Consider the following 20,594-nt stretch of genomic DNA (forward strand, 5'->3'; position numbering starts at 1 on the left):
TTCGAGGTAAACATAAAACAAACTCCATAGAGAATTGAGTCATAACCTAGCTTTTTGACATGTAGTGCAGCGAGCAAGAAAACACTCAACATGCCATCTCATCTTTGGCCAAAACAAATGTGTATAAAGTATATCCCGCGTTTCTTCACGCGAAAGTGTCCCATTAATCCTCCTCCATGCGCCATTAGCTCGCAACAACAAAAGACGAACAGAGCTAGCTGGAATGCGTAGCTTGTTAGCACGGAACACAAATCCATCATTAACAACAAAGTTGTTCCATGTTCTTCCTTCTTTACAATTCTGCATTACATCTTTAAAATCAGCATCATGCACATATTGATCTTTGATGGTCTCCAGACCAAATATTTTCAAGTTAAGTTGTGAAAACATAGTTTAGTAACGAGACAATGCATAAGTAAAAATATTTTCTTTACCCTTCTTTTGTTTAATAACATAAGGAAAAGTCTCAATGAATTCAACCAATTTAGTATGTCTACGATTCAGTTTGGCTTGACTTTTAATATAGTTCAAAGATTCATGACCAGAATGTATAACAAATTCTTTAGGCCATAAATAATGTTGCCATGTTTCTAAAGTACGAACAAGAGCATATAATTCTTTATCATAAGTAGAATAGTTTAGACTAGGCCCACTATATTTTTCAAAAAAATATGCAACAGGTTTGCCATCTTGTAATAACACACCTCCTAATCCAATTCCACTAGCATCATATTCAAGCTCAAAAGTCTTATTAAAATCAGGAAGTTGGAGTAAAGGAGCATGTGTCAACTTATGTTTCAATAACGTGAAGGCTTCTTCCTGTGCGGTACCCCAAACAAAAGTTACATCCTTCATTATATGCTCATTGAGAGGTGCAGCAATGGTGCTAAAGTCTCTCACAAAACGCCTATAGAAACTAGTGAGTCCAAGAAAATTCCTCACTTGTGTGACCATTTTGGGCTGCGGCCAACTTTCAATAGCTTCAATCGTGGATTTGTCAACTTCAATTCCCTATGAAGTAACAACATAACCAAGAAAATATACTCGGTTGGTGCAAAAAGTGCACTTCCCAAGGTTACCAAACAAACGTGCATCATGTAGAGCAATAAAAACATCATGTAAATGTTCCAAATGTTCTTCCAAAGATTTGCTATAAATCATAATATCATCAAAATAGACTACCACAAATCGAACAATGAAAGCATGTGAAACTTCATTCGTTAATCTCATGAAAGTACTAGGTGCATTAGTTAACCCAAAAGGCATGACTAACCACTCATATAAACCAAACTTAGTTTTAAATGTTGTTTTCCATTCATCTCCCAATTTCATAAGAAACTGATGGTATCGACTATGCAAATCAACTTTGCAGAATATTGTAGAGCCACTCAATTCATCAAGCATATCATTTAGGCTAGGAATAGGATGACGATAATGAATAGTAATATTATTGATGCCTCTACAATCAAAACACATACGCAATTTACCATGCTTTTCGGCACTAGAATAATAGGAACAGCACAATGACTAAGGGATTCGCGTATATAACCTTCGTCGAGCAGCTCCTAGAGTTGATGCTTAATCTCCTTCGCCTCCTCTGGATTGGAACGGTATGGTGCACGGTTGGGTAGCAATGCACTAGTAATTAAGTCAATCTAATGCTCAATCCCTCAAATAGGTGGTAATCCCGGTGGCACGTCTTGTGGAAAGACGTCAGCAAACTCCTGCAAAATGTTAGTGACGGCAGGAGGCAAAGAGAAAGGCACGTCCTTGAATGAAAATAATGCCACTTTGCACACAAAAGCATAGCAAACAGATTTTCTGAAATCTAGCTCATCAATATCAAATTAGGTGGCAAGTAAACATGCACTTTTTAATTTAATTTCAGAAGCAATGCTAGATGGTTTGTTATTAGGCTTCATTTGTTGCTCAAATTCTTTTGCCACAATCTGATTTTCACTCTTATTTTTCTCATGTTTTGCTTTATTAGCTCTTTTAATATCCTCTTTCAAAATGGAATCAGGAGACATAGTAAGCAACGTAATATGTTTATCCTTATGAACAAGAGTATGCTGATTGTTTCTACCATGGTGTACATAATTTTTATCACATTGCCCTGGTCTACCAAGTAATAAGGAACATGCTTGCATGGGTACCACAATCAGCATATGTAGAGATACGAAAATGCACACGAATAGTATGTGTTATCGTAACATGCTTGCCATTGGATGTAGTAAGGATGTTGATGTTGTCTTGTGGTGAGAGATAGCTTCTCCACGATCTCCATGCTAGCCAAGTTGTTGCAGCTCCCTCCATCTATGATGACGTGAAGAGAATGTTCCCTCACAACTCCCTTTGTATGGAACAAATTATGCCTCTGATTTTTCTTAGCTTGTGTGACCTGCACACTCAAAACACGTTGAGCAACTAAACTTTCATACATGTCAGCATCTTCAATAACTCCTTTGTAACACCCTCGATGCGACTATAGCTCCCACGTGTCGAGGCACGACTTAGAGACATAATCGCATTAAAGGCATATGTCGCAAGTTAGGCAATCTTCACAACATCCCATGTAATATAATAATGAAAGGGGAGATAACATAGTTGGCTTACACTCGCCACGTCAATCAAGTACATAAATAACATTACATCATCCAAACACTCATGGCCCGACTACTGATCAACCCCTCTTGAGCTACTGATCATTGGGAAAGGAAACATAGTAACGTTGAGAGTCTTTGTCGAACTCCCACTTGAGCTCATACGCGTCTCCTGGAGCGGAATCATTAGGCCCTGCATCTGGTGTAATAGTAATCTGTGAGCCACAGGGACTCAGCAATCTCACACCCTCGCGATCAAGACTATTTAAGCTTATAGGTAAGGCAAGGTATAATATGAGTGGAGCTGCAACAAGCGACTAGCAAGTATGGTGGCTAACTTATTCGCAAAAGAGAGCGAGAAGAGGAGGCAAAGCACGAGCGAGAAACTAGAGAACCACCTGCGCAAACATTACTCCAACACCGTGTCCGCTTCCCGGACTCCACGGAGAAGAGGCCATCACGGTAACACACTCAGTTGATTCATTTTAATTAAATTAAGGTTCAAGTTATCTACAACCGGACATTAACAAATTCCCATCTGCCCATAACCGCGGGCACGGCTTTCGGAAGTTCAAATCCCTGCAGGGGATTCCCAACTTAGCCCATGACAAGCTCTCACGGTCAACGAAGGAATAGACCTCCTCCCAAGACGTTCCGATCAGACTCGGTATCTCGGTTACTCAAGACACTTCGACAGGTTAAAACAAGACTAGCAACAACGCCCGAATGTGCCGACAAATCACGATAGGAGCTGCACATATCTCTTTCTCAGGGCACACTCAGATGAGCGCTCCATACAACTAAATCCAAACCTTGAGTTTCCCCGAGGGGGCGCTGCACAGGACTCTAGTTTGGACCAACACTCAGAGGAGCACTGGCCCGGGGGGGGGGGGGTTAAAATAAGATGACCCTTGGGCTCCGGAAACCCGAGGGAAAAGAGGCTAGGTGGCAAATGGTAAGACCAAGGTTGGGCATTGCTGGAAAAGCTTTAATCAAGGCGAATTATCAAGGGGTTCCCATTATAACCCAACCGCGTAAGGGACGCAAAAATCCGGGAACATAACACCGATATGACGGAAACTAGGGCGGCAAGAGTGGAACAAAACACTAGGCGAGAGGCCGAGCCTTCCACCCTTTACCAAGTATATAGATGCATTAAGATAGCAAGATAATATAATGATATCCCAACAAGCAAATAAATGTTCCAACAAGGAACGGCCTTCAATCTTCACCTGCAACTAGCAACGCTATAAGAGGGGCTGAGCAAAGCGGTAACATAGCCAATCAATGGTTTGCTAGGACATGTTGGGTTAGAGGTTTGACATGGAAATTTGGGAGGCTTGAAAGCAAGTGGTAGGCATCGTAGCATTGGCATAGCAAAAGAGCGAGCAAACTAGCATAGCAAAGATAGTAGTGATTTTGAGGGTATGATCATCTTGCCTGCACAGTTGTCAGAGTTGACTGGATCCTCAAAAGCAAACTCAACGGGCTCCTCGTTAGCGAACTCATCTCCCGGCTCTACCCAAACAAGACAAACAAGCAACAAGGATACAATCGACCACGTGCAAACTCAAACAACACAGTGCAAAGATGATATGCTATGCGGGATGCGATGCGGGATGCAAAATGCAAGATATGACAGGAAATGCATAAACCTGGCCTCAACTTGTAAAACAAAGTGTGCCACTGGAAAGATGAGACGAAGTCGCTTGAAAACGATATAAAGAACGCCGGAATCGGAGTTACGGTTTGGAAATGGCAAGCGATTCAAAAATGACACCGGTCTGCGATTTACAGCAAGTAGGCATCTAAATGCAATGAAATGAACATGCTACAGCACCCAAACATGAAAAAAAAATACATGGCAGGGATGCACACAAGATGCTTAACAAAAGTCTAGCACTGAGCTACGTCCAATTCATCCATTAACAGATTCAAACAAGCATGGCAAAAATGCATATGGCAAACAGATCTCAGACTTAGTGAAATTAACACTTGTCTGGAATATCAGATCAGGTAGCCCTCTTTGGAGCATGAAAACTACATGCTACAAGACCTGAACATGGCAAAGTAAAGCATGGAATGGAGCTACTCAAAGAGCTTAACAAAAGTCCCTTAGTGACCTTGAGCCAAAAGGGATCAGAAAATACAATTGCAAGCATGTGAACATAGCAAAAACATAATCAGTTTACAGACTTGGTGAAAACTGGCACATGCTGAAATATAACTCAAGTAGGCATGTTTACGAGCACGATGCACTCACTACATTGCAAGTCATGGCAAGAAAAGCATACACCCATCAAGAAGGCACAAAATGCCAGCTAGACATGGCAAGAACAATAGCATAGCATGCACGGATCAACTACAACATCATCGGCAAAATTGCAAACAAGTTGACAATCTGCCCAGATTCACAAAGTAGCAAAAGTAGAGCTCGATTGACTCAAGCTAGGGTGCTCCATAATTGAAAAAAAAGACATGGATGGATATAGCACTACAATATTAACAAAACTCCCTTACTGATCATCCTCAAAAGAGGCACGGATCACTAGGAAACAACGAGAACATATGACAACATGAGATAAACAGCTCCAGGACTTAGTGAAATCACTAAGTCCCTGAAAACAGACTTAGCAAGTGCACCACTTTGCAAGCTTGCACAAGTCACCACACACATCCTAAAAATACATGGGTTGCACCTCTGGAAAGATGACAAAACCCTTAACAAAACACATGTAGAACTCATGGGCATAGCATGCACACATTAATCATGGCAAAAATGACAAATATCTAAATGTAGCAGCAGATCTGACAAATTATCTCAAGTAGCACTATTCTAACAACATTTCGGGCATCAAGATAAACTCAAATGAAAATGATGCAATGAGATGAAATGATGTACTCTCTGAGGCAAACATTTTGATATGCCCGAAATGTAAACTCAAGTGCTAAATGGAGTAGCAGATCTGACAATTAAGTCAAGTAGCCCTCTTCTAACAGCATTTCGGGCATCAAGATGAGGTCAAATGAAAATGATGCAATGGAACGAAATGATGTACACTCTGAGATGAACATTTTGATATGCTATATGCGTGAATCAGAGCTACGGATGCAAAGTTATGGGGCCTCGAACATGTGCACTTGTACTGAAAATATAGGGACTTAGAGAAAAAAACAACCCCAGATCTAGGGTTTGACCGGAGGCACGCGAACCGAGGCGGCCGGATCTGCACTGTTCACGCCGGAGTTCGTCGCCGACGTCGCCGGAGTGGAGAGGAGAGGCCGGGCCGGGGCCGGCGATGGCGGCGGCGGCCGGAGGCGGCGGCCGGGCGAGGCGGCGGCGGCGGCGGTGGCGGCGCGGGGCGGCGGCGCGAGGCAGCGGCCGGGAGGCGGCGGCGCGCGGGCCGGGAGGGCCGGCTCCGGGCTCCCGCGGGCCGCGGTGGGAGTGGCGCGGCGGCGGCCACGTGGCGCTCTGCCACTGGCTGCGGGCGGCGGCGGCGGCGTGTCTGGCCGAAACGGACATGTCCGGCGCGCGAGATGATTTTTAGGGTTTCGGAGGTAGGAGGAGATCCGAAAATCGGGGGGCCTTTAAATAGGCATAGAGGGAGCTAGGAGAGTCCAAATGAGGTGCGGTTTTCGGCCACGCGATCGTGATCGAATGCTCTAGATGATGGAGCAGAGTTAGGTGGGTTTTGGGCCAAATTGGAGGGGTGTTGGGCTGCAACACACACGAGGCCTTCTCGGTCCCTCGGTTAACCGTTGGAGTATCAAACGAAGTCCAAATGATACGAAACTTGACAGGCGGTCTACCGGTAGTAAACCAAGGCCGCTTGGCAAGTCTCGGTCCAATCCGGAAATGTTTAAACCCCACACACGAAAGAAAGCTAGAAATGACCACCGGAGGAGAACGAAGCGCCGGAATGCAAAACGGACAACGGGGAAAATGCTCGAATGCATGAGACGAAGATGTATGCAAATGCAATGCACATGATGACATGATATGAGATGCATGACAAAGACAACAACACACGGAGACAAAGACCCGAACCCGAGAATATAAATATAACTTAACGCCGAAAATGGCAAGAGCTGGAGTACAAATTGGGAAAGTTACATCCGGGGTGTTACATCCTTACACTCTAAAATGGTCTGAATCTCTCGATTTAATCCACCCATAAAACATGCAAGCATAGCTTCATTATCCTCAACAATACGACATCTAATCATGCCAGTTTGCAATTCTTGATATTATTCCTCTACAAAAAAATTTCCTTGTATTAAATATTGGAATTTGTAAAGTAATTCATGTTGATAATATGGTGGAACCCAACAAGTACGCATAGCAGTGTTCAAAGTAGCCCAAGTATATGGAATAGGATATAATCGACAAAACTAGTGAAAGCACAAACAGTAGCAGCAACACGTCTTTCCTCGGGATATTATAAACATGTAAAACATTGTTTAGTTCCTAACTCCCAAGTACAATATATATAAGGAACATATCTACCCTCGAATGGTGGCATATTCAATTTTAGTTTAGGAAGATGGTCATGATCTCATACCTGAGGTAGTGGTGCAGGCCTACCATTGCGATTATTTGCATGTGGACGACCTGGTGTTGGTGCTGGTGGTTGCATGTAGTTCTGATTTTGATCAACCTCATCCTCATAATTGCTTGCATAATCCCCCTCCTCCGCAGCAGGATCCACACAAGCATCAGCAGTGACACCAAAAGTTTGGCCGGGCTCAATAGGAACAAGACTCGCTCGGTGAAGGGCTGTCTGGCGATGTGGAGGTGGTTGTTGTTGTTGTTGCAATGGTGTAGCAGAGGCAGTAGGTGGAGTTAGACGCACAAGCACCTTAGTGAACTTGGCATCCAACTTGTTGTCAATTGTCTTCTCAATGTCATCAATCCTCGCTAATGTCTTGCCAAAACTGGCCATCACGTCTTCTACCTGTTGACCCAACATTTCTTGGAATTTATCATGAAGCTCCTAGTTCGTCATGTTCTCCCAGTCCAGCTCATCCGCTTGTGATCCTGGCATGGTTAGCAGGAAGAGAAAAACACAAGAATATGCTCCTATAGACTACTAGGAAGTGGCAGTGTTGTTGTGGAAATTCACAAATCCATCAAGCAAATCTCAAATTCTTACCAGTTCTTGGTGATCGGCAACCGTTTTAGTCAAAACTCTCAAAGCTTGGATAGAGCGATTACCAGGGAGAGTCAAACGCATGACGAAGATGTATGTGGAGCTGGGAAGGCTTATAATATGGTAGCCAAAAGGGTCAGTAATAATCAATTCAGAGATGGAAAGTTGAATAAACGCTCAACGACGGTACTGTGCTGGTCCTAGGCTAGATCATACTAGAGACGCAAGCCTAGAACACCAACAAAATTACGGAGTGGTACGGAAACAAGGGAAAATCACACTCTAGAATTTATTTATTTCGCTCTTTTTTGCGCTCCTTTTTTGCGATAAATCACTGTAATAGTGAGTGTCTCAAAACTCTTCCCAAGTCAAAATAAAAGGATAGGCCCGAAAATTTTGACTATTTTTTTCCGGAAAACAAGGCAGCAATGACCAAAAAGTACGACAAAATGTCACTATGATGGCAAGTGTCTCAAAACGCTCCCTGAGACCTAAAAACAGGATAGCGAAAAAATACTTTCCGTCGCTGTAATTTTGGCCTAAAAACTGCCCGGGGTCTCTAGACTCTTTTTTTTCGAAACCTACTCAGACAAGGAAAAACGAATCGGAAAATAGATGGATCTTGAAAAAAAACCTAATATGAAAAGAACTCGGATTGGTGATGGATATATGGTGGTAGGATATGGCAGCGTTGGTGGTATATGGTAGAGGTGGTAGGATATGGCAACGATGGTGGTATATGGCACCGATGGTAGGATATGGCAGCCGTGGTGGTATATGGCTGGGGTGGTAGGATATGGAAGCTATTACAGTACTGATGAAGATGGTGTGGCGGTGGCATGACAAATTGTGATAGAACTCGAAACTCTAAAGGACTAGACGCCAAGACCAGCAACTAGACACGACGATGCAATCGCAAATTCAACAAAGCAAAATACTGAAAAAGCTATGCAAAGGCTCAGACTTGTTCGGTTATGATGAACTAACCCCAATTTTTTGTGGCTTTTTCGTGGACTATAGGTATGAAGAGCAGACTCGATCTAAACTACGAAAAACTATAAAATCTCACCGAGCAACCTAGAAATCTGATACCACTTGATAGAGGCAATGATGTTCCATCTTTCGATGAGATGGTGGCTATCATGTTTGGTGGAGTAGACTTTGACGATCCCAATGCGAACGTGCAAGGACGCCGCGCCTTAGCAATCGCTAAACCAACTCCGAGAGGTTATTGACCATGCCGGAGCACGATCAACCTGACCATGAAGGTCTATTTCCTGCAAGCGAACGAAGAACAAGCAAGAAACTGAAATTGCAATCTAGATATTGCAAATAAAAGAGGAAAGCTTTATTGATAAAGTGGGGTTCTACGACGTCTTGGTCTGGTCGTTGGACACAAATGAAGTACGCAAAGTTGCAGCTATGGCGAACGCTCAATCTAAACAAAACCCAAAGTCTAAACGGTTCCCTAAGGGCTGTATATATGGAGGAAGAGGGGAGATTTCATGGCCCTTGTAGGAGCTGTCCGAAACCAACCCTAACTCTTGTTTTCCCACACATACATACTCTAAAAATATCCTATACTCAAGTATTTTGAAATTACATGGTCCTGGCCCAATAATAAGGTGACGCATCACCTATAATAGCCTCTGGACGAAATTTAGGAAGCGGCATCTTGTATATTTTGGCCAAGCCTTCACGAACTCATTATGGTGGCTTCAAAGTACTGAAATCATCACTTGAAACTTCATTGTTCCCCTTGCGCATGCCATCATCTCCATGCTTGAACTTGCTCCAAGGTTCATCTTTCTTGTCCAAGCTAGGCCCTTCATTTGTAAGAAAAACAAATGTATCCAATTTAGGCAACATCATATTCTCATGAACATTAGAATTGTTACCAAGAAATGAAAGTACCTAGGAAGTTAATTGGCGTGCACGAGCTGTAATAATTGGTCCAGTATGTACAGCAGCAAGGGATGTGGGTGTAACAATGGTATTGATGTCCTCATCAACGTCGTGCCTTAGCAATTGCTAAACCAACTCCGAGAGGTTATTGACCACACCGGGGCACGATTGACCTGACCACTAAAGTCTATTCAATATGAGGCAAGCATTCTTCCCACATTTTCTTGTTATTCTCCAAAACATCCCTAAGCATAGTGGACAAAGTTCTATTGACTACTTTAGTTTGTCCATCAGTTTGGGGGTGACACGTAGTACTAAAAAGCGGCTTAGTCCGCAACTTAGACCATAAACATCTCCAGAAGTGGCTAAGAAATTTAGTATCACGATCTGAAACAGTGGTATTTGGGACATCATGCAAGCGAATCATTTCACGAAAGAACAAATCAGCAACATTAGCAGCAGCATCACTTTTATGACATGGTATAAAGTGTGCCATCTTCGAAAATCTATCCACAGCAACAAATATGCTATCCCTCCCCTTCTTTGTTCAAGGTAAACATAAAACAAAGTCCATAGATATATCCTCCAACGGAATACTAGGTACAGGCAAAGTCATATATAAACCATGAGGATTGAGTCGTGACTTGCCTTTTTGACATGTAGTGCAGCGAGGAACAAAATGCTCAACATCCCGTCTCATCTTTGGCCAAAAGAAATGTGTAACTAGTATGTCCTCCATCTTCTTCACGCCAAATTGTCCCATTAATCCTCCTCCATGCTACTCCTACATCAACAAAAGATGAACGGAGCTAGCTGGGATGCATAGCTTGTTAGCACGAAACACAAATCCATCATTCAGGATGAACTTGTTCCATGTTCTTCCTTCTTTACAATTTTGCATTGCATCTTTAAAATTAACGTCATGCACATATTGATCTTCGATGGTCTCCAAACCAAATATTTTAAAGTCAAGTTGTGAAAGCATAGTATAACGACGAGACAATGCATCAGCAATAACATTTTCTTTACCATTCTTGTGCTTAACGACATAAGGAAAGTCTCAATGAATTCATAGCATGTCCACGGTTGAGTTTCGCTTGACATTTAATGTGTTTCAAAGATTCATGATAAGAATGTATAACAAATTATTATGGTCATAAAAAATGTTGCCGTGTTTCTAAGGTCCGAACAAGAGGGGATAATTCTTTATCGTAAGTAGAATAGGTCACACTAGGCCCACCCAATTTTTTAGAAATGTATGCAACAGGTTTACCATCTGGTAATAATACACCTCCTAATACAATTCCACTAGCATCATATTCAACCTCAAAATTCCTATTAAAATCGGGAAGTTGGAGTAAAGGAGCATGTTGGTACGTCTCCGTTGTATCTACTTTTCCAAACACTTTTGCCCTTGTTTTGGGCTCTAACTTGCATGATTTGAATGGAATGAACCCGGACTGACGATGTTTTTACCAGAATTGGCATGGTGTTATTTATGAGCAGAAACAAAAGTTCTCAGAATGACCTAAAACTTCACGGAACGTCTTTTTGGAAATAATAAAAAAATCCTTGCAAAAGATGAAGACCAGGGGGAACACCCTAGCCACGAGGGTGGGGGCGCGCCCCCTACCTTGTGGGCCCCCTGGAGCTCCTCTGACCTCAACTCCAACTCTATATATTTTCTTTCAGGGAGAAAAAAATAGAGAGAAGAAATCATAGCATTTTACAATACAGAGCGCCGCCAAGCCCTAAAACCTCTCAGGAGGGCTGATCTGGAGTCCGTTCGGGGCTCCGGAGAGGGGAATCCGTCGCCATCATCATCATCAATCATCCTCCATCACCAATTTCATGATGATCACCGCCGTGCGTGAGTAATTCCATCATAGGCTTGCTGGACAGTGATGGGTTGGATGAGATTTATCATGTAATCGAGTTAGTTTTGTTAGGGTTTGATCCCTAGTATCCACTATGTTCTGAGATTGATGTTGCCATGACTTTGCTATGCTTAATGCTTGTCACTAGGGCCCGAGTGCCATTATTTCATATCCGAACCTATTATGTTTTCATCAATATATGAGAGTTCTTGATCCTATCTTGCAAGTCTATAGTCACCTACTATGTGTTATGATCCGGCAACCCCAAAGTGATAATAATCGGGACCACTCCCGGTGATGACCGTAGTTTGAGGAGTTAATGTATTCACTATGTGTTAATGCTTTGGTCCGGTACTCTATTAAAAGGAGGCCTTAATATCCCTTAGTTTCCACTAGGACCCCGCTGCCACAGGAGGGTAGGACAAAAGATGTCATGCAAGTTCTTTTCCATAAGCACGTATGACTATATTCGGAATACATGCCTACATTACATTGATGAATTGGAGCTAGTTCTGTGTCACCATAGGTTATGACTGTTACATGATGAACCACATCCGGCATAATTCTCTATCACCGATCCATTGCCTACGAGCTTTCCATATATTGTCCTTCGCTTATTTACTTTTCGTTGCTACTGTTACAATCACTACAAAATACCAAAAACATTACTTTTGTTACCGTTACCTTTTGCTATCGTTACCACTACTATCATATTACTTTGCTACTAAATACTTTGCTGCAGATATTAATTTTCCAGGTGTGGTTGAATTGACAACTCAGATGCTAATACTTGAGAATATTCTTTGGCTCCCCTTGAGTCGAATCAATAAATTTGGGTTGAATACTCCACCCTCGAAAACTGTTGCGATCCCCTATACTTGTGGGTTATCAAGACTATTTTCTGGCACCGTTGCCAGGGAACATAGCTCTATTGTTTGAGTCACTTGGGATTTATATCTGCTTATCATTATGAAGAACTTGAGAGATCCAAAAACCAAGATTTATCCCTCAACTACTAGGGGAGGTAAGGAACTGCCATCTAGCTCTGCACTTGATTCACCTTCTGTTTTGACTAAGCTTGCGACACCTAAACATGCTTCTGCTATTCATTCTAATATGTCACATGTTATTGATGATGCCACTTCTGCTATGCATGATACTTATGATGAAACTGCTTCTATGCTTGATACTACTATGCCACTTGGTGAATTTCTTGATGAACAACTTGCTAGGGTTAGAGAGAATGAAATTATTGAAACTGATAATATTGATGAAAGTGATGATGAAGACTCTCCCCCTAATAAATATGAATTGCCTGTTGTTCCTGAGGGTTATGTTCTGGATGAAGAATCTGCTAGAGCTCTTTTAGCTTGCAATGATAGATATGATCTAAAGAGGTTATTAGCTAAATGGAAGCAGCAATCCCTTAATGCTAGAATCGAACCTGACCCTGCTTTTGCTACTTCACCTATCTGTATTTCTGATAAGGATTATGAATTCTCTGTTGATCCTGATATAATTACCTTGGCTGAATCTGATCCTTTTTATGGCTATGAATCTTAAACTGCTGTGGCACATCTTAATAAATTAAATAATATAGCCACCCTATTCACTAAAGATGAGAGAACTCGCTACTTTAATATCCTTAAAATATTTCCGTTCTCATTAAAGGGTGATGCTAAGATATGGTTTAATGTTGTTGATCCTGGTTGTGTGCGTAGTCCCCAGGATATGATTTATTACTTCTCTGTTAAATATTTCCATACTCATAAGAAACAAGCTGCTTTAAGGGATATATATAATTTTGTGCCAATTGAAGAAGAGAGTCTCCCACAAGCTTGGGGGAGGCTTCTCCAATTACTTAATGCTTTGCCTGATCATCCTCTTAAGAAAAACGAAATACTTGATATCTTTTATAATGGACTAACTGATGCTTCCAGAGATTACCTGGATAGTTGTGTTGGTTCCGTTTTCAGGGAAAGAACACTGGATGAAGCTGAAATTCTATTGAATAATATGTTGACAAATGAAAATAATTGGACACTTCATGAGCCAACTTCTGAGCCTATTCCTAAACCAACTCCGAAGAAGAGAGGTGTTCTATTACTCAGTCCTGGAGATATGCAAGAGGCAAAGAAATCCATGAAACAAAAGGGTATTAAAGCTGAAGATGTTAAGAATTTACCTCCTATTGAAGAAATACATGGTCTTAATTTACCGCCTGTCGAAGAAATGCATAATTTTAATCCATCTCCTATTGAAGAAATACATGGTCTTGATAACCCGACAGAGGTAGTAAAGGTGAATTCTCTCTATAGATATGATAAAGCTGAAATCCCATTTACTAAGTTTGCTAGCCCATGCTTAGATGAGTTTGATAAATTTATGGTTAATAAAGAAGACTTCAATGCTTATTTTGGTAGAGAATTAAAACACAGTGCTGATATGCTTGAGCACTTGGGTGATTATATGGCTAATGTTAAAGGTGAACTTAAACTTATTAGTAAACATGCTTCTATGGTTACCACTCAAGTAGAACAAGTACTTAAAGCTCAAAATGATTTGCTCAATGAATTGAATAATAAGAACAATGATAATGCTGTTAGAATTATGACTAGAGGTGGTAAAATTACTCAGGAACCTTTGTATCCTGAAGGCCACCCTAAGAGAATTGAGCAAGATTCTCAGAGAAATAATATAGATGCACCTAGTCCTTCTAAAAGGAAGAAAAAGGAAAAATGACAGGACTTTGCATGCTTCTAGTGAACCTACTACTGAAACACCTGAGAATCCAAATGATATTTCTATTTCTGATGCTGAAACACAATCTGGTAATGAACCTGAAACTAGTGATAATGTTAATGATAATGTTCATGTTGATTCTCAACCTAGCAATGATAATGATATAGAAATTGAGCCTGCTGTTGATCTTGATAACCCACAATCAAAGAATCAACGGTATGATAAGAAAGACTTTGTTGCTAGGAAACATGGTAAAGAAAGAGAACCATGGGTTGAGAAAACCATGCCTTTTCCTCCCAAACCATCAAAGAAAAAGGATGATGAGGATTTTGAGCGCTTTGCTGAAATGATTAGACCTATCTTTTTGCGCATGGGATTAACTGATATGCTTAAAATGAATCCTTATGCTAAGTACATGAAAGAAATTGTTACTAATAAAAGAAAGATACCAGAAGCTGAAATTTCCACCATGCTTGCTAATTATACTTTTAAGGGTGGAATACCAAAGAAACTTGGAGATCCAGGAGTACCCACTATACCATGCTGCATTAAAAGAAACTATGTTAAAACTGTGTTATGTGATCTTGGAGCCTGTGTTAGTGTTATGCCTCTCTCTTTATATCGTAGACTTGATTGGAATAAGTTGACACCTACTGAAATATATTTGCAAATGGCTGATAAATCAACTGCTATACATGTCGGTATTTGTGAGGATGTGCCTATTGTGGTTGGTTACTATTTTAACGGACTTTGTTATTCTTGATATTCCCGAGGACGATAGTATGTCTATTATTCTTGGAAGACCCTTTTTGAATACTGCAGGGGCTGTTATTGATTGCAATTAATAGTAATGAGCATACGGTACACTTTTCGAGGAAACAACCTCAAGTACATAGTATTAATTCTATTGGAAAAATTCCATCGATTATTTTTGGAGGTTTTGAATTTCCTCTACCTACTATCAAGAATAAATATGATATTCTTATTGTTGGGGATGTGCATATCCCCATTGAGGTAACCTAGTGTTATTTGAAAATTCTCTGGTTCCATGTTATTCGGAATGAGTTTGTTAACAAGACTTGATCAACCTTGTTAATGGATTCCTTTTGATGATCATGAGATGGATGAAGTTAGAAAGCACAACCCCTTGTACCCTCCTTTTACTTTCTGTTATTCATACTAAATAAAATAAAAATAGTATTTTCTGTCTGTTATCTAAATTATCCGTGCAATATAAAAATACCCTGAAAATAAAAGTTCTCCAAACGCCCTGAAATTTAAATATGATTTTATCTGGAATATTTGAGAATATTTGGCACTGAGAACACAGCACGGGGGGCATCCACCTGGCCACGAGGGTGGAGGGCGCGCCCTACCCCCTGGGCATGCTCCCCTGCCTCGTGGGCCCATGGTGGCGCTCCTCTAGTTATTCCAGCACCCACACACTCCTTCTTCCTCCCACAAACACGATTATCCAGTTCAAACCCGAGTCCAAGCTCATTTTGCTACCATTTTCAATCTCCTTGCTCAAAGCACCTCTCACAAAACTGCTTGGTGGGATTGTTCCTTGGTATGTGACTCCTCCATTGGTCCAATTAGTTTTTTTTCTAGTGCTTTGTTCATTGCAAATTTGTGCTGCCTAGGTGACCCTGTTCTTGAGCTTGCATGTCAAATTTATGTGGTTCCAAGTAGTTTTGATGCATGATATAGGCTCTAGGCACTTGTACGAGTAGTTGCTATCAATTTTCTTGAGCTTGGCTCACTTTTATTTGAAGTTACTAAAAATTTCAGAATTTTTCAGAAACTAATGAAGAGGTTTTTGAGGGGCTCATCGAGCCGAAGCTCGCAGGAAAAGCAAAATGAAAAAGCAGAGAGGCCCAAATATAATCTGCCTCGCACCGCAAAGGTTTGGCAGTGTGAATGGCCTTCCGATAATTTCTTGAGAGCAGCCGGGATTTATGGTGATTTTTATGAATTGGCTGAGAATGCAGGCCTCACCGCCTTCCTCCACGACCAACGCGAATGGTATCTCTTACACACCAATATCTTTGTGCAAAACTTTCATTTCCATGCTAGGAGCTCACCACCTACGGTGGAGTGTTATTTATATGATGAGCATAAGGAGATGTCACTTTATGAATTTTGTTGGGTTTGTTTGATCCCTTTCGAGGGCACAATAGAGGAACCACATCGCGACGATGTGGATAGGTTTATTGATACCATCACTGTAGGGGAAACGAGGAAGGTTTCCGATGCACGAATCACTAGCATACATTTTCCTGTTTTACGCTACTTTGCAATATTTGCTAGTCGTTGCTTAATTGGTCGCAGAAACTGTGGAAACCTTAGTGTTCCTGATATTATTATTTTGTTACTATGATAGCAAGCACAGTGACTTGGCTTTCGAGATCGGACACCATGCAACCTCCGCGTCTCTCCAATGAAAGGCACTCGATGCTTCGGCATCAAAGGGAAGCTTGCCCCGAGATACGTGGGTCCTCTCAAGATCATTGGCAAAAGAGGCGACCTCGCCTATCAACTCGAGCTTCCGTCCAACTTTGCAAATGTGCACGGTGTGTTTCACGTGTCACAGCTTCACAAGTGCTTCAAGACGCCCAAGCGCACTATCAACTTCGAAGATATTGATCTCCGAGAAGACTTGTCTTATCATGAGCATCCCGTTTCCATTATTGAAGAAACCGAGCGCAAAACTCACAACAAGTCGATCAAATTCCTGAATGTTAAGTGGTCTCACCATTCCAACCGAGAAGCCACCTGGGAGGACGAGGATCACCTCCATTCCGAATATCCGGAGTTCTTTCAGTCCTAGATCTCGGGTCGAGATCCTCTTGTAGTAGTGGAGAATTGTAATGCCCCGGATGTAACTTTCCAAAACTGTAACTCCAACTCTTGTCATTTCCGGCTATGTGATATGCTATATCCTTCGTGGTTGGGGTTTTGTCTTTCGTTTTGCATTTTGTTCATGTCATGCATTTCATCTCATGTCATCATGTGCATCTCATTTGTATTCATGTTCGTCTCTTGCATCTGGTCATTTTCCCCGTTGTCCGTTTCGGAATCCGACACTCACACATGCGCCCGTTGTGCCCCTTAGATCTTGTTTCCTGAGTGGGAGAAAATCGTTCTCGGAATGGGTCGAGATATGTCGAGTGGCCTTGGTGCATCACCGGTAGGCCGCCTGTCAAATTTCGTTCCATTTGGAGGTCGTTTGATGCCCCAACGGTTAATCGGGTAACCGCAAAACCCAGCTCTCATTGCATCCCAACATCCGTCCACAACAGCCCACTAGCACATCCAAACCCCATCCATGCTCTTCGTCATTGGATCACGATCGTGTGGGCGAAAACCGCACCCCATTTGGACACTCCTAGCTCCCTCCACCTATAAATATGCCTTCCTCCATCCAAATCCGGGTCCAAACCCTAGTCATCCCACTCCCCCGCCGCCGGACATGCCCGCTCTGGCTAGACACGTCCGCCTTTGCCCCCCAGCGAACCAAGAGGCGCCACATATCCCGTGCACCGCCACCTCCGCCGCCGGCCGCGAGAGGCCCTCCCCGGCCCGCGCTCACCCGCCGCCACCCACGCCTTCGCCGCCTTCGCGCCGCCGCCTATCTCGGCGCCGGCCACCGCCGACCTCGCCGGCGTGCCGCGCGCCTGCGCCTCCGCCGTCTAGCCCCGCCCCACCGCCTCCCGTCGTCGGTGCCCCTCCTCCCCGACCCTCCTCATCACCGGCCGACCCGTGCTCGCCGGAGCCGACCCGTCACCGTCACCAGATCCGATCCGCCACTGCCTCGGGTTCCATGAAAACCCTAGATCTGGAGTGTTAAAATTCATGTCCCGAAAATCTCCATCTCATGTGCCCCTCTTTGACATGTCATATCTCCATGCTCGTAGCTCCGTTTTGCACATATGATATATTGAAATGTCCGTCTCGTGATGCTCTACATGTTAGTGTCATTTTCATGCATGTTACTGTCCATAATGATGTCCTAATCATCATTTCAAAAGTTCTATATGATGTTGTCTGCTGTAATTTATCATAACTTGCTGATTTGTCATTTGCACAAGCATGCCAAGTAGGCCACATGATGTTGCTGATATCAGACACTTGTATTTTTGCTAAGTCTTTTCCTGTTACATTATGTTGCTATGTAAACTTGTTGCCACTAGTAGATCCATGCATATTTTGATGAACTTTAGTAAGAGTGTTTAGAAGATATGGTGATGCTCTATCCATTCATGCCTTTGGTTGTAATTATGGAGTAGTTTAGCTTGGCTTTACCATGCTGTACTTTTGCTAGATATTGTTGCTGGCAGATTGTTAACATGAAGTTCATTTTTGCCATGTGTGTTGCTAGTGATTCATACACCCTATGAACTTGTTATTGCCATGTTTAGCTTCATAAATGTGTCTACTTACTGTTGTTTACCATGATATGCATGAAATGCTTTGTGGTGAGTGGCATGAGCTTGCAAAGTTGCTATCATGAATCTGTTTCTGCCATGCTATATTTTTCTACCAAGTCTGAAACTGATCATATCACTTGCCATGTTTGCATTGACGGTACCATCTTTCCTGTGCATTTTGGTTAAAGTTCATTAACGGATTTTTGTTCTTTGTCTTTAGTAATATGATGCCATGTGTTTTCCATGATATGATCCTGTAGAATGTTGTTTGCTAGCTCTAAACATTGCTACCTGATGTTGTTTATGACATGTTTAGTATTTTCACTAAGTCTGTAAATTTGTTATCATTTGCATTTTTGCCATACTGTTTTAGGCTTGTTCTAGTGAGTTCTAGCAGGAGCTCAGTGTTCATGATTTGTAGAGCTTCACCTGTACTTCACTACCATGTGCTTTGTTGCTATGTTGGAGTGTTGTAGCATATCTTCTTGTTGCAACTTAAGTGATATGATGTTGTTAAGCATAGTTTTTAATCATTCTTGTTTTGCTTGTCATTTGCAAACCGTGCATCCGTTTCCGGTGATCCTTATATCGATTTCGACCAAAATCACTCACTCTTTCCAGCGGCATGCTTGGTTTTCCAAGTTCATGCCTTGATCATCCTTTCCCTTCCAGAGTACCCATATGCATTGCACATCATACCTTGCATTCCATGCCATGTCTTGCATTATGTCGCTTGTGCATTGAACCATGATTGATTGTTGGTTCGTTGCTTGTGTTCTTGCTTTTGGTAGAGCCGGGAGACGAGTTCCTGAATGAGGATCCTGTTGAGTGCGTTTACGAGGAGCAAGCTTACGACAACCCCGAGAACTTTGCGGCAAGATGATTATTACCCCCGATATTACTTCTATCTTTGCTTCCTAGTTGTTCATTCTATCGCTATGTCGCGCTACCTACCACTTGTTTATCATGCCTCCCATATTGCCACGTCAAGCCTCTAACCCACCTTCCTAGCAAACAGTTGTTTGTCTATGTTACTGCTTTTGCTCAGCCCCTCTTATAGTGTTGCTAGTTGCAGGTGCCTTGCAGGTTGTTCCATGTTGGAACATGGATATGTTGGGATATCACAATACCTCTTATTTAATTAATGCATCTATATACTTGGAAAGGGTGAAAGGCTTGGCCTTTTTGCTCAGTGTTTTGTTCCACTCTTGTTGCCCTAGTTTCCGTCATACCGGTGTTATGTTCCTTGATTTTGCGTCCCTAACACGGTGAGGGTTTATGGGCCCCTCTTGATAGTCCGGTTTCAATAAAACTCCTCCAGCAAGGCCCAACCTTGGTTTTACCATTTGCCTTTTAACAACTAAAACTTGCATCAGACTTTCCGGACCCCGTGAACTTAACTAACCCCCCCCCCCGGGGGGGGGGGGCAGTGCTCCTCATGAGTGTTGGTCCAAACCTGTCAACCGCCGGTGGTCGCCAGGGGAAACTCTGGATTGGCCTACCGGAAGTTTGGACAATCTGATTGTGGCCTGAGACGAGATACATGCGGCTACTATCAGGGTGTCGGCACGTCAGGAGGTCTTGCTGGACTAGTTTTACCATTGTCAAAATATCTTGTGCACTGGGATTCCGAGTCTGATCGGAGGGTCCCACGATGGAGGATTGTCTCCGCGGATTGCAAGCTTTTCACGAGCTAAGTTGGGACACCACTGCAGGGTTTAAACTTTTGAGAGTCGTGCCCACGGTTATGTGCGGATGGGAATTTGTTAATATCCGGTTGTAGAGAACTTGACACTTGACTTAATTAAAATACACAAACCACGTGTGTAACCGTGATGGTCTCTTTTCGAAGAGGTTCGGGGTGAGAACATGGTGGGGTTATGTTTG

General features: G+C 42.5%; 1 pseudogene; it reads left to right on the forward strand.

The window, feature by feature from the left end:
• Positions 1 to 17,973, forward strand: part of LOC147979444 (uncharacterized) — a 31,388-nt pseudogene extending 13,415 nt beyond the window's left edge.
• Positions 17,974 to 20,594: the final 2,621 nt, after the last annotated feature.

The sequence above is a fragment of the Triticum urartu genome, chromosome 3A, assembly GCF_056163025.1.
Source record: "Triticum urartu cultivar PI428250 chromosome 3A, HENAU_Tu73, whole genome shotgun sequence".
NCBI lineage: Eukaryota > Viridiplantae > Streptophyta > Magnoliopsida > Poales > Poaceae > Triticum > Triticum urartu.